This window comes from Danio aesculapii, chromosome 2 (assembly GCF_903798145.1).
Source record: "Danio aesculapii chromosome 2, fDanAes4.1, whole genome shotgun sequence".
Taxonomy (NCBI): Eukaryota; Metazoa; Chordata; class Actinopteri; order Cypriniformes; family Danionidae; genus Danio; species Danio aesculapii.
Window position 1 is genome coordinate 11863327 of NC_079436.1, and position 16080 is coordinate 11879406.

Below are 16080 nucleotides of genomic sequence, written 5' to 3' on the forward strand. Positions count from 1 at the left end.
TGGTTCGTGGGGGTTAACTTGATCAATGTGATGAACAGAGACTTTTAATCAGTGCTTTTTTTGTATATGCTGAATAATTAACAATCAAAATGATACCAAATCTTGCAATTATGACATCCACATTGTAAAAACATATAAAAACCTTATTAATTATAATAATTAAAAAAACAAAACAAGAAGGGTGTAGGCTACATTAAGATTTACAATAGAAAAGAGGAGTTTATTGTTTGAGTATATTCATAGTTCTGGTTGCTTTTTAACTTGAATTTCCTTAAAGGGTTCTGTCTGTCCATTTATATTTGCGTATGTAATTACCTAATTAAATTAAAAAGGTTTAAAATAAAAATATGTCTTATATATTTTATAAAGTCTATTTATATAGACTAATATTTTATATTAATTTATATAAAATATGTCCATAATTTAACAGGTTTAATACCTTTATTAATCGCATTCTATTTCATAAGCTTTGCAATATCCTGATTCGTAATAAACGTGTTTGTGAATTTTATTTTGTATGTTTGCTCGAGTGTTATTTGGGTGTTTATACACGCATTTAGTTTAGGCATTGGGCCTATAAAATGCCAGTATAGGTGTGTTTGTTTGCAGTGAGTATGTGTATATGTGCATGTTGTTGTGGGTGTATTTGCAAGGATCGAGTTTATGTATGTGCGAGTGTGTATAAATGTGTTTGCATGCTGCGAGTTTATATGTATGTGCGTGTTAATGTGGGTGTTTATGCGAGAATCGAGTTATATGTATATGCGAGTGTGTATAGGTGTGTTTGCATGCAGCAAGTTTATCTGTATGGGCATGTTAATGTGGGTGTTTATGTGAGGATCGAGTTTACATATACTGTATGCGCGAGTGTACAGGTGTGTTTGCATGCAGCTAGTTTATCTGTATGTGCATGTTAATGTGGGTGTTTACTTGAGGATGGAGTTTATATGTATGTGCGTGTTAATGTGGGTGTATGCATGCGTCAAGTTTAGATGTATTTGTACAAGTTTCATATATGTTGTTTTAAACATCCAATAGTATAGGTGTATATGCACGTGTTTTATGTATGTGTTGATAAGCGAAGTCTGATTTAAATCCTACACGGCGCCTCATAGATTACTGCTGCTGAAAATGATCAATTGCAAAAAAACATGTTTTGGTCTGTGCTAATTAGCCCTTTCATGCATGGTGTCCACATTTGTGGACAGTTAATTAAACTTAATTTAAGGTTCATTAATCATGGTAATTTTCTCCAAACCACTTGAGGGCAGTGTCAGTAGACTGTCAGCAGTATTGTCACAGTGGCTATTCTCTTGCATTCCAGTTATTCTTTGCTTGATGACATCATTAATCCAAGATGGCTGACTGTAATGGCCGTGTGCTAAATGCCTCAGGCATATGTAAAAAACTTGTATTCAAGGAGGTCGATTGAGGAAAAAATAATATGTACGTATGATAGATTTAAGTATGATAAATATGTTAGCAATTTATAAAATAAAATTTTATTCACCAAAAACCAACTGTTTACTTATGTGGACGTCATGCAAGAGAGGAGTCAGATTGCATAAAACTCCTTTTTTTCAGTAACATGCTAGTTTATCTATTCTATTTTTTCAGAAATGTTATAAATTGTCTTATATTGTAATAAAACAGACATTTAACAAATATCTTAACATAAATTTAAAATGACATATTACAGCATTAAATGGCTGTTTTACACAATCATATGGATACAAATTTGCATTTTGCCTTCTAAACAGGAAAAGAATAGGTCAATAAGTTAGTACAGAATAATTGAGAATATTCCAGAGGACAGTGGCAGTGACAGCAGTGATGAGTATGTGCCAGAAAATAGCATACCCATACAGCAAATATGTCTACATATATATAACCACTATTATTATTTTTCCTACAATATGTGTTTTATTGTTATTATATTGTACTATTATTGTTTTTAATAAATGAGCTGATATGAATATAATAACAGGCCATTAAAAAAAACACAATATTCCATATTGTCAGCTATGTCTTTATGTCCCCATTTTACACATTTGTTGCATGGTGTCCATGTATGTGGACTGTTAATTAATTTTTAAATAAAACAAAATTTAGTAAAAATGAAAATGGATTTCAAGTTTAGTGTCATATTAAAGTTATAAAAATAATAATAAAAAAATCCAGATAATGTTTTTTTCATAATTCATGCATGAAAGGGTTAAACCACCCAAAAAAAAAATGGAGAACTAAAAATGTCACAAAGTTACAACAAATTAAGCAGAATAGAGTTATTTACATGTTTCATTTAAAATTACACTTACAAGCCTCTTACAAAAGTAAAATCAGACCTATTTTAATTTCATTCCATTACATAAGTATTAACTAGTCCTCACCATAAGTAAAGCCAACACAGGCTCATTCTGAAAACGTAGCCCTATATACATTTGATGACAGGGTTCAACTCTGGTCAAGAACGTTGCAGAAAGTAGGGAAGACAAAAACAGAAGCCAAAAAATAAAATAAACAAGTAAATAACAGGGTGAGAAGTTGGTAGAATTTGAAAATGTGGTACAAATCAGGCGAGGGCTTTTCTTTTTTTGGATTGTTTTTTAAAACTGCCGATTGGGTTTAGGGAAGTGGGGGGACTGGTCAATCTGTGAATTTGAAAACACAATTGGTTGGGCTTAGGGAAGAAAGGGTGGGTCAGTCGATCGATCAGTCAGTCATTCAGTTGACAGCGGCCTCTGGTGGATTTACACGAGAACAGCAGCTGCGAATTGCACTCGCAAGAGAAATTTGAGATCAGAAAAAAGGTACATAGCGGCCTCTGATGGATTCACGAAAACAAAAACTGCAAATAAACATAACTCCTACGACATATTTAGCACTCTCCAGAAATTTATATACGTACATTTTCAGGATGAACCTGGATTGAATATAGCCACAGAGGCTGCAATGGCATTATGAAAACAATTGAATCCAGATGTGTAATGATTGAATTGAGAAGTATTTATACTAAAGCAGATTTATTGTTGTTGATTATAGTGCAGGCCCTGTGTAGGCCTAGCGAGAGATTCCTGTGGGCTAGATGTAGGGCCAACACTAAGGGGCCAACGCTGTGTCAATCAGAAAACTCTGAATGGCCCTATGTTCGCAGCCCGCTGGGGACCCTTAAGGCTGATTTCTACTTTCACCTGGGTCTGCAGCAGGAGCCTCCACTGAGTGTGTGTGTGTGTGTGTGTTGTGAAGGCTTTTATACTTGACATGCTCACCATTGTACTATTATTTGTAACAACAAAGGTTGACTTGGAGTAACTATCATGATGAAAAAGTGGTGAAGAAGAAGTCAGTAAATGGAGCTGCTATATGAATGACTATATAGTACGCTAAAATATTACGCGAGCCGAGAAGTATGTCTGAATTCATAGAATTCGAAAAACAGTATGCGAGAAGTATTTAGATGACCTACTACTTCCGGCAAGATTATGAAGTGTGCATCCAATGCAGCTACACTATCCCATGATGCCATGTGTGAGAATTCATGGATGAGAGTGAAGTGATGCAACCGACGCAGGTGGGTCATGTGATAATGAGAAACGGCGGATGTAGTATGTCCGAGTTCCATTTATACTACCCACATTCATACTGTATAGAACTTACTTTTCTAACAGACGTTTAGTAAATTCAAATTCAAATGTAGTACCTACTGACTAGTAGGTGATTTCGGATGCAGCCTATGAATTTAGCTAGAAATCAATATATAATCAATATAAAATTAATTGATTCATATAAAATGAGTAGGTTGTGGGTAATATTGGAAGACACACATAAAAATGCTTCCTTTTAATAAATTTGTTTAAATGACTAACTTAGCCTATGTTATAAATATCCAAGCTAACTGCGTACTTAATTCAAAACCTTTTACACAATAAAAATAAAAAACTATTTATTTAAAAAGCATTGGACAACCTCTGTACAAATATATATGCATTCTTTTCCCTCAAAGCTTCAAAAGAAGCCTCAGGGATTTCATATGAGACGGTTGTTTTGGATTTCTAAAGGTGTTGCACATAGAAATCCCCCAGCTCGGCCAGACTAGGCTTCAAGTTGTGCATCTTCAGATGCGGAGCTGTACACGTAGTTTCAAAATATTCTGTGCCCCCTGTGAGCCAAAATGATGTCACTTGCACCCAAAACAAACTTCCACCAACATCATGATGACGTCACATCTGCTGTGTGCACCCATGCGAACCTGCGGACACAGAATATAATCCCTAAGGCTAGCCCCAAAGTGGCAGCACAGACTTGTTTGCAAGGACTTTTAAGGAAAAGTAAAATGAATAGCTAAAAAAGCATGCTATCGTTTAGATTAAATGCTAAGTAAAGTTTGCCATAGCAGTCCTTCTTTTGCCTCCCCCGAGCCCACTAACACCCTCTAATTTTTTTCTTTGTTTCTGAGGTAATTGTGAATAAATGTGCTAAAGTCATAAATGTTTATAAATCCAACCTCTTTTTCCTTTGATGTTTGATGAGTACACGGGTCAGACTTTATTTTGATGGTCCGTTTGTTGAATTTAAGTTACATTGCATCTACATGCCAACTAATTCTAATTAGATTATAAGTAGACTGTTAGGTTAGGGTTAGGGTTGGAGTTAAGGTTAGGCTTAGTGTAAGGCCCAATCCCAATTCTACCCCTTAGCCTTTCCCCTTACCCCTGCCTCTCGTTTTGCGCGATCCCGTGAAGGGGTAGGAGTGTCCCAATTCTCTTTAGCTTGAAGGCTTAGGGCTAAGGGGAAGGGGTAGATACCCCTTCGAACGATGATTTTTCAGGACCACACTCGATACGAAGGGATAAGAAAATTTTCCAGAATACACCAGGTACAACGGCAGGTAGTTGCACCCGGAAGTAAGGAGATCCACAAATTAGTATTTTTTGTCATTATTATGAATTTTTACAACAAACAAACATATGTTTTAATATATCCATAACCGTGTTTGTGTTTTACCATCATGCTTTAAAAAAAATCAGCTAAAATAAAAACCACTAAATTTCGCAATCTATAATCCATAATCATAACTCTTGTATAGCAGTCCCACAACACTTGATGATACTCGCGTACCCTGTCAGAATAGCCTAGTGGCTGGAAATGGACTTTTTACAGTGTCTGGTATAATGTTCATGTTGTTTTTGTGTGTTTACATTGATGAATATGGCCACTGTGTAAATACACAGTACATTACGATCTTATTGCCACATTAGATCGTTATGATAACATAATATATGCCTTCAGTAATTTCCTAGAGAGATAAGAACCAAAAAATAACACAACTGGATTAACTACAGCAGTCGCCATCGTCTGATCTCATATGAAGAAAGAGATCGCGATGACATCTGATGACATGTGCAGGTGCTGTAGTGGTGTCCCAATTCTTAGGGGTACATTTTGAATTTGAAGCCCTTCCCCTTCAACACTCGGTTTTAAGAAACAAGGGGAAGGGGTAGGGGTTCGAAAATAGAACTGGGATTGGGCCTAAGTTTACATGTACTTGCAAAGTTTCTTATAGTCAGTTAAATGTCTGCTAATAATCAAATGGATCATCAAAATAAACTGTTACCAGTACATGGCCTTAAAGGGGACAATCAATTGAAAACTGTGTACAGTAAACAAATAACACACTCAGATCATTGCTCCATCATGCCCAAATCTTCAACTGGAAATCACTCATTAGTCTTTTTTTTTCTTCTTTTCTTTGGTATGTCTTAACTGTCAGTAGCTATGTTTCCATCCAAAGATGCAAATTAAATTTATGCGCAAAACAGGAATATCGCATAAAAGACGTGCAAATAAAGTTGTGTTTCCATCCAATGACTCAAAGACAACAAAATCGTTACTTCCTGATTAACTGGCGCCAATATTAAAAGTAAAAACGGAATTTGCTGTGGTTGGAGAATCTGCGTGAATCTTTTCCTTATTTAATAAATGATTTGCACCTCAGAAGACCATGCTGACATGCAATGAATGCGTGGCAGTGTTTGAAGGCGTGAGACGCTAAGCACAGATGTTCTTAATTCTGGAGGTAATTAATAAAATAATAACACTAATACTGAAAGGATTAAGGTGTTTTAGAATGAAAAAAAAAACATTTTAGATGTTTAACAATGTGCTCAACCTTCTGGTTTGTCCATTCACACACATTTTTATCAACTCTTATAAGAAAATCACATGACTTTTTTATGCGCATACTAAAATTTGTTCGGTAAAAGTGTTTCCATCACAGATCATACGCATATTTTCTTATGAAATAAAAAGTTTATCCTTTTAATGGAATTGAAGAAACGAGAACAAATTACACCAGCATTAATAGAATAACACTAGCTACCAGTGCACCCAATTGGTAGATTTTAGGATTCTTTTATTAGTTTATAAGGCACAACATAACACCTTCTTACATTTCTGACTGCTTGTTGAGAGACAATCCAAACTGTTTGCTACGCTCTTCTAGGACTGGACTTTTAGAATTTCACTCTGTAAATCTGATGTGATCTGGTGGCACCATTTTTGTCACTATGCTTCAAAAATTTGGAATTGTCTCCCAAATGAAATTCCCCAAATGAATCCCCCAGCATTCAAGTTTTTAAAAAGCACAGTAAGACCCACCTGTTTAAAATTGCATATAAATATAACAGTATGCAAAGTGTATGCATTTTATGTGTAGGTGTATGTATGTGTGAAAGTACAGTGTGTGCACGTATATGCATATGAAAGGACTGTTCTGTGTGTGTTTGTGTAGATATATGCATATGCATGTGCATGTATGCTTTTATCTGAGTATATATTTGCTGTTTATTTTGCTTTATTTGTCTATACATTTGTTTATTTGGTTTATTTTACAATGCTTGTTTGTTTGTTGTTTGTGAAACTCATGCACTATGAGTTACAGAAAAGTGCTATACAAATAAAATGTATTATTATTATTACTATTATTCATTCATTCATTTTCTTTTCGGCTTAGTCCCTTTATTAATCTGGGGTCGCCACAGCAGAATGAACCGCCAACTTATCCAGCATTTGTTTTATGCAGCGGACACCCTTCCAGCTGCAACCCATCACAGGGAAACACATACACACTTATTCACACACATACACTACGGACACCTGTACCGCATGTCTTTGGACTGTGGGGGAAACCGGAGCACCTGGAGGAAACCCACGTGAAGGCAGGGAGAACATGCAAACTCCACACAGAAACGCCAACTGACCCAGCCAAAGCTCGAACCAGTGACCTTCTTGCTGTGAGGCGACAGCACTACCTACTGCGCCACTGTGTCACCTTATTATTAATATTATTACTCAGTTATGCGCATCATTATTTTATGCACATCTTGGTGTTTACATCGACCTATTTTTATGCACATCTTCAAAATGTGCATAAAAATAGGTGGATGGAAACATATACATGTCAAATATTATTGTCTTTCAAAAGAGAATCATTTGAGCTGTAACTTTAATTTTATATAATGTAGTTATAAAATAAGTGTTGTTGTGAACAGAGTATGGAGGCTGTAGACATCTTGGAGACTTTGAATTATTTAAAGTGTGTGAAGTGTTGTGCTATTTAAAGGAGTCCAGGCATGCAGACAACATTCAAAATCAATGCTAATGTTTATTTCAGTGGTGAAATTTCATTATATTACCTCTGATGCTCTTCCCCAACAAGACCTCTCAACAATATATGGGCTTGATAAAATAATAAATTATGATTGAAGAAGGAAATAATTGAATTCATCCAGCTTTTTGTGTTCTAGGCAGCAAAAACATAGCTATTGCGATAATTGCTATAATATACCCAGATGGGGTGTCTGATTTATACCTGCATTCTTTTTTTTTTCTCGAATATCAATGTGTGGACATCTGTGATTTGCAGGTTGGGCCCATTCAGGGATGATAATGGCTTTAATTACCCATTTTATCCCCAGGAAATCTCAGTTTGAATTCAAAATAGGGAATGACACTGCAAATATTTCTTTTTTAAGTGACAGATTTCTGCGATTGCATTATTGATACACTTAAAGTTGTGTTTCATTGTCACATTAAATGTAGTTGTCTTTTAAATCAAGTTTAATGAACATTTTTCTCACGTCTCCCGAGGGTGTATGTGTTAATGGGCATGTTTGTTCCTGTGTGATATTGACTTTCTTGCATGTGTCGGGGTCTCTAATGTGAGTGTATTGATTGAAAACCTCTGAAGGAATGAGTGTGGAGAAAGGTGAATGCACAACAGCTTAGTTTGTTTGTTTTAATCAGTGTGCAGCGCTGAAGGCCCCATGCAAGAGAAGAATTAAATCATAAGCCACATCTCCAGCGACTTTACTTTCTTAACTCTAATTACTCTTGAATCCTCCGCTTTGAGAGCCGAGTAGTTGAGGGGAATTCATAAGGAGGCGGGGTGACAACCTGCATTTACGCAGATGCACTGAATATCCACTGCGATTTTGGTTTTGTATTTAAATGTCACACGGTCCTGCTGTGGATAATTGAGGTCCCTGCGGTAGGGCAAAAATAAAAACTAGATCAAACCAATGATTCATGGAGTTGACGTGTGGTTGCGAACCCGTAATTAAGATGTCTGCAAGATGAAACATGTAACGTCATGAATAATATTGTGCATGTTAAGTGATAAGTGCAAGAGAGTGTTCTCGAGATAAAAGTTTGTCATGAATTCAAGATAGCTTACAGTCAAGAAATTCTTTTGACAAATTAGTTTTAAAAGCTTTAAAAGCTTTCTTGTAGTGCCTATATTAATATACTGCTCAAAAAAATAAAGGGAACACTTGGAGTTACATTGTGTTGTTTAAGACCCAGTTTACACTGCCAGTTAAATGTGACCTGATTCCGATTTTTTGCTCATATGTGACAGATCAGATCTGTTCTATGACTGTTTAAAAATGAGAAAAAATGGCAGGCAGATCAGATTTCAGGTGTTCCGTTTTGTATGTCATTAAACTTGTGACAATGTAGTCTGCGGTTTAATGACGTAGAGGAAAAAGTATGTGTGGAGACACCGACGTGGTAAACAACAACAGCAGAGGAAACATGGAGGAGGAAAGTGGTCAGTCGCCACAATTTGCTCCTACCAGACCTGACATCTCTCTCGTACCCACAAAGGACACCATTACAGCAAAATTAGCTCAATTTATGAATATTAATGATTAATAATAACAAGTTTTTATTAGTTATTAATATTCAGAATTAACTTATAGTTAATTTAACAAAATAAATATAACAATGACTTCGCCCGCTCGTCTGAGCAAACTCTGTAATTATTTATTTATTTAGAAAGGGAATTCTAACTACTTCTTGTGAAGTAGATGAATTGTTTAAAAGTTTTCGTAAACTTAATAAGCTGTAGCAAGGGTCTATCATTAAAGTGACCTTTTCTGTGAGGCAAAAGAAAGACAATCCAACATGGCTATATAGTGTGATTTATTGACTAGTTTATAAAAAAAAAAAACATATAAAAAATACAAACATAACAACAAAAACATAAAAAAAGAAAGCGAGGAAATAAAAAAATGTAGATAAAATAATGGAAAGTCTAACTCTGGTCCACACAACTACTAAGAACCATCAAGACTATAAAAACACATTTTTGGAAAAGAGGCTCAGCATAACGCACGACTAAATACCTGAATTTAGTGGGTCTGTCTCTCTCATATTGTGCAAGTTTCTCTGATGCTTTGAAGTCTTTTTAGAAGTCCTATCGTTGGCTTGGAGTTTGCAACGCAGATCGGAGGATACGCGAGACGCAAACTTTAAACTGAGTTTAATTTGCCGGAAATTAAAAAACGTGGGCTCAGGTGAGTCAGGTGAGTCAGGGACACTTGTCTCTCCTGACTGACCAATGGCGTGAGAGGAAAAGTCACACGGGAAACTTCCTTTGTTCTCCTCGCTGGTGTGTACAGTCCCAAGACAGACAGACAAAACTTTAACTCATGGTTTGAAACTACACCAAGCATACAAGTTATCATCCTATGTCTTAGATCATGAGTTGTAGAATTATGGAGAAGAATGACACCAAACCTGACTATTTTAGAAATACATAAAACATAGTTTATGCATTCTTAGTTTGTCTAATGTCTTAATAAGAGCGTGTAAGAAATAAAATAAATAATAAAATTAAATTAAATTAAAATAACAGGTGTAAGAATTAAAGGTGAAATTAAGGAAGAGAATACAAAAGTTTACAAACACATTAAATGTACTTTGAGCTGAATTTTCAGATTTCTAATGAGTCCATTTCAATAGCGTGTGTCTTTGGGTGGGTGTGTGTGTGTCAAGATGGAGGGTTTTTTTCTTTGGAATGTCTTTGAAGATGGGACAACTCTAGCTCTGGCCAGCATCTTGGTAGATAAGATGTCACAGAGTGACTTTCACTGGCAGACTTGCTGGCACCAGGTGTCATAAACTCACTTAGAACGAACTCAGACCCTTTTAGGGGTCGCAATGCAATTTCACCTCCAGACTGTATGTTACACCATATATACCCAACACAGGTGCAAGCTGTGATGACGGCCCTTTCCCTCCTCCTCCACCTCAAAATCATTTGTTGAACGAACTTCGCATATTTCTCAGAGCTAAAAGCGAGAATTTCTTCCATCATGGCTAGTGTGGCACAGATGCTAGAACCCGCCTTTACCCATGTGCAACATTGTAAATTGTATGGCAAGCGTAAACACATGAATCGGATATGGGTCACAATTAAAAGAACGTGTGAACAGACAGGCAAAAAAATCTGATATATTGTAGGCAACAAATCGAAACTGGCCATCAAGACCTGACAGTGTAAGCGTAACCTAAGTGTTCCCTTGATTATTTTGAGCAGTTTATAAAGCAGTGCCAATGTTTATCCTTGCTTTACACTGTTCTTCTATTTTAGCAAGTTTAGAGTTTTGCACTTGAAATAAAAATCTGAATGTATTTTCCCATGTAACATGTAAACATCAGCCATAGTCCAGCCTTCCTGGTTCATGACACTTATTGAGAATAATTGGGTTTGATAAGGACCTAAAGGTGCTGTATGTAAGTTTTTGACTCTTCTAAAGCATAAAAATACCACAACATGCAAAGTGAACATTCTTGTTTATCTGAAAAACAATTCTCAAGTGAGATATTCTGCTTTAAAAAACGTGCTTTTCTGTGCCAGAACGTCTGTCTTTGTTTTAGTCCATTTAACCCACCCAGTGCCAGTTTAGCCAATTATATTTCAGCATTCTGGGTTGCTTTGGTGGAAAACTGTGTATTTGATTCATTCAGTCAGTCAGGAAGGCTCTCAAAGTATGCGACCTCTAGTTCCACATGATGCGTTTATTAATTAGCAAATTATTTAAATATTACAAACGTAAACACTAGGTCAGAAGGTTACATTGTAAGACTGTGTCCTAACAAATTGCTACGTAATGAGATTTGCAGTGATAATTACGGCCAGACGGAATCTGCGGACGTTTTTTGCTATTTCTGCGGAGAATTTTGGTAAAAATCTGCGGATTTCTGATGAATTATTTTGGGAGTATCAGAACTAAAACCTTAATATGTGAAATAAAAAATATTATCTTTTTTTACTTTTATTTAATGTTTAAAATGCAAATCCAGTTAGATTCACATTATTTGGTAAACAAAGCAAGTCTCTCATATAATATCTCTACTGAAAGACAGAAAATATTACTTTACAAACTGCATTGTACATAAATCAGATGAACATTTTCATATTAGTCAATAATATTACTGTAATGAATTTAAAAACTGAATAAATATAGATTTACACACATTTACTCAACTAAATAAACAAAATTAATGATGGGCTAAAAATCTGAGAAAATCTGTGGAAAATCTGCGGAATTCTGCGCGCACAGATTCCGAGATTCTGTGTGGGCCTAGTGATAAGCAATTTGGCTGTTAGCTAAAGACAAAACATGACAGAAATTTAAATACAGCCATTCAGAAGCACAGAATAGTGCACTCACTGCACTCTAACGAAATGGTAAGGTTTATAATCTAATTAATACATATTAAACCTCTTTAACATTATTAAATGTAGATGCTGAATCACTGATAATTCAGCGCTCACCTTAAAAAACGAAATGACAGAATAAAATGTTTACATGAGGTTTTTTGATACACTAAAATATTTTACCCTAAATTAACAGTAAATTACTGACTAATAATTGTATTACGTTCACAGTAAGCCACTGTGATTTGCAATAGTACCTGGATGCAGCCTTTATTATGCAAGCTGAGATGGAATGTCAGACACAATGCACTCAATGGAGCGAGAGACGTCACTGTGAGGGGTAGGGTTAGGGGTGGGGTTAGGTGCACCCATTAAAAAGCACTGGATGCAGCACATATTGCACTGCACCAGGTCTGCATCCAGACCCCTCTCGTGATTTGTTCTACACTAACGTTAAATTACTGTGAAATTACAGCCATGTGACTTCAAGGTAGATAGTAAGGCCCCTTTCTGGGATTGCACCGTATTCTCTTGTAGAATTACCTATATTATCCTGTGAAGTTACAATTAATGGCAATATGGTTACTGTGATTTAACATGTTGTAGCTGAAATACTTAACTGTAGCATGTATATCCTGCTTGCAACCTAGACAGTGATCCATTCATAGTCAGTAATTTTTCTGATACACACTTGCTGGTTGATGTGTCTCCTCTGCCTCTTTGACACTATACAATAAGTTCTAATTAGTAAATATTGTTAAAACAATATCATGTTTGTTTTGGTTTGAAAATGATGGTCATAATGAAGTGAAGGCCAGTGCTTACCTTGCTTACTTTATTCCTCAGTGCTCACTAAACCTCTGTGGTCACTTTAACTCAATGTTGTGCTGAAATAGAACACAGTTAACACTGAGTTAACAGAAAATTGCCTTTTTAAAAACTCAAACAGTCTCTAATACCTCAAAATTAGCATTAACGTTACAAACTCCTTCTAGTAACTTCGTTTATAAAATGGCGCGCTCAAACCGTCTGTTAATGAACAACGTGACGAAAGAACCTAAATTTACATGCTGTACAGAACTATAAAACAATCATTTAATTGACAAAGTTGGACATTTCAACACTTACCGATAAATCCGTTTGGATGAGACCACAACAAGTTCACAGTGCGGGCCTTGTGCGTTGTCTGGTGAAGGGAGAGTAGGTGTTGTTTACGAGTCGAGTGATTCGGTTCGGTTTTAGGAATCGGCTCCCTTAAGTGAATTGTAAGAGTTCTGAAAGCGATTGCCTTTTTGTATAATATCGTAAAACAACATGATTGATTAGCATTTCGTTATAACTCACTAATTACATGTTGATGAGTATAACCTTTTGAACACGTGCGATAAAAAGATCCCCGAACCCCCAGCAAACAGTTCAATCCAAAGATGGTTCAATCTGATTCAATCTCACACAAGTACTGAACAGAACCAATACAATAATCAAATACTGCTTTAAATGTACCATGAAATAAAGTTTTAATAGTTGTTCATGCGAGAATGTAGTTGTTAAAAACTCAAATATTCGGTTTATTTATAAAGATGGTGCGTATTTAAAAATGTCCTTTGACAATTGCCGAGATGTCCAGCTCCAGGTCATGACGGGCGCTCATCACTCGTGTATCTGGCGAGGGCAGCGTTTCTCCAGCTAAACATACTCACATTGTGCCCCTGGCCAATTTGAAAATGCTCATTTTAATCACGTTGGATATAATCAATATTTTCTCTTTTTGAAATTATTAAAAAAATAACAGCTAAATACCTATAATAAAATTGATTAGATTTTATTACAGACAGTTTTAATTCATTTCAAAGCACAAAATGACCTAAGATAAGGAAATTAATTTTATTAAATAAAGTGTACATATTAATATTAATGAAATCCAAAAGGCCACAGAATGACTTTTTACAGTGTACTGTATATGCATTATTCAGTGTTTAATACTACCAGTGTTTGAATACCATTTATCTTGACATTTATTGCCATACTAAAATCTACAGCTGACCTCAGATCTTAAATAAAATATCTAGCAAACAGTTTGAAAATGAAAGTCAGAGATGTGACTCAGTGCAAACCAATAAGGTCAGTCACTCAGTTGCCTATGTACTTTTAATAATGTTAAAGTCATTTAATATGTATTGATTTTAAGCATTACTATTTGGTAGCAGGCAAAAGTGCAATAATGCATTTGCATAATGCATTTTGAGTGCATAATTCTATGCTTCTGAATAGCTATATAATGTAGGAGCGATGTTAAACTTGAACTTGCCGCAGCCCTGCAGAGCTTTGTTCCAACCCTGCTTCAGCACACTTACCTGTAGGTTTCAAACAAGACTGAAGGACCCAATTAGTGTGACCAGGTGTGTTTTATTAGGGCAAAGTTAAACTGTGCAGAGCTGTAACCCTCCAGGAAGTTTGACACTTTTGCTATATAGTATTTACATGTTTTTGTCTTCTTACGTTGTGTTTGGTGAGGACAGACAAATTACTTGTCGCTGGAATCTAGTAACAATCCAACGTCCAATCCAAAGTGTTACTGTGCATTCACACCAAAAGCAAAGAGAGCGTCAAAGTGGCCAGAAGTCATTCATTCTCAATGGGAGCCGGCGTTAATAAGCGTCAAGCAGTGGCACGTGTTTGCCATTGTTGGCACTGTGGAGAGTTGAAATCAAGTCAACTTAATGGTAACGAGCTATGACGTGGTTCGGCGACAACAAGTCAAAATTTAGACATCCACCGCTTAAGAGGAGACCAGAGAATACAGTCCTGTGAACTTTGGTTCCAATAACAGTTGTTCCCAAGGGTTTAATTAATGCGGTCGCTGCATTTCCAATTATTTACAATGTTTTCTTACAGGGACATACATTAAAATAAGTTACTGGCAAGTTGATGTGCATTACTGTTTTTTTCTCAAAAAAATTTAATCTCATGCTAAGTATAACGATTGTATTACATGCTAGTATTGCTGCTGTAGAATATTTCACACATGGACCGATATCAAATAAGTGGAGCAAAGCCACACCACAAACAACAACTTGATCTTCCATAGTTAAATACATTTGATCAACAACATTTTCATGCTAGAAAGCAAGTTTTTATGCAGGATTATAACTGATTTGCTGCAACAGCCCCTTTAAATGCATGATCAATGTAGCGAATTTTGAAGCTCTTGCTGTCTGCCAGCAAGTGAAGGCAGACAGCATTGTCGCCAGGGCGGACAGAGCAAACTTTGACGCTCTCGCCGCATTTAGTGTTAATGCACAGTTAGTCAGTATTCTAGTGTTTTTTGCATGAGAGATTTTTTGTGTAATAAACAAAATCTCAGCATATCAGTAGCATATACACTGACTACGTTTACATGGACATCAGTAATCAAATTATTTGCCTTAATCTGAACACAATTTGATTAAAGTGTTTACATGAGTTGCTTTTTGAATGTTCCTTTCATGATTTCGTTTTACATGTTCCTTTCATGATCCCGTTATAGCTCATAATGGAATTAACATCATTGTGTCACCACGCTATCCACATTTCCTCAGGAGTTTCATGTAATTTCGTTTTTTTATTTGTTGACTTTAATTGCAGTTTAGCACTTTCACTTTCATTCAGGAACATTTCATGCCTGACAAACGAAATATTGGATGTGAATATAACTGCTGGAAGTGTTGTTTTAATGGAATTTGATACCGCATGTCAAATGTGAAAAAAAAAAGCATTTTGCGATGCAGGTGTCTTAGGTCCTTTTCAAACTTGGTAGGTGCATAGAATAGTGTCAAACAGCCGTGTGTGTAGAGACTATCCTGTTGCAAAATGCAACATCGTACATTACGGTAATAGTTTTCTTTTTACATGCCTGTGCTGCAACTAAAATCGGCTTAATTCGATTTCTGTTTCGTTTGATTATGAACTTAATCAGATTATTTATATTATTTAAAAATTCCTGTTTACATGGTAGACTCAAAGTATTGTCTTAATAGTATAAAAATCTAATTATTAATGTCCATGTAAACGTACTTATTGTTAAAAGCAAGGGA

The 16080-nt window shown here is 35.8% G+C and overlaps 1 protein-coding gene across 1 annotated transcript in view; it reads left to right on the forward strand.

The window, feature by feature from the left end:
- Nucleotides 1-16080, forward strand: part of slc44a5a (solute carrier family 44 member 5a) — a 193759-nt gene that overhangs the window by 86894 nt on the left and 90785 nt on the right. The gene's annotated exons all lie outside the window — the stretch shown is intronic.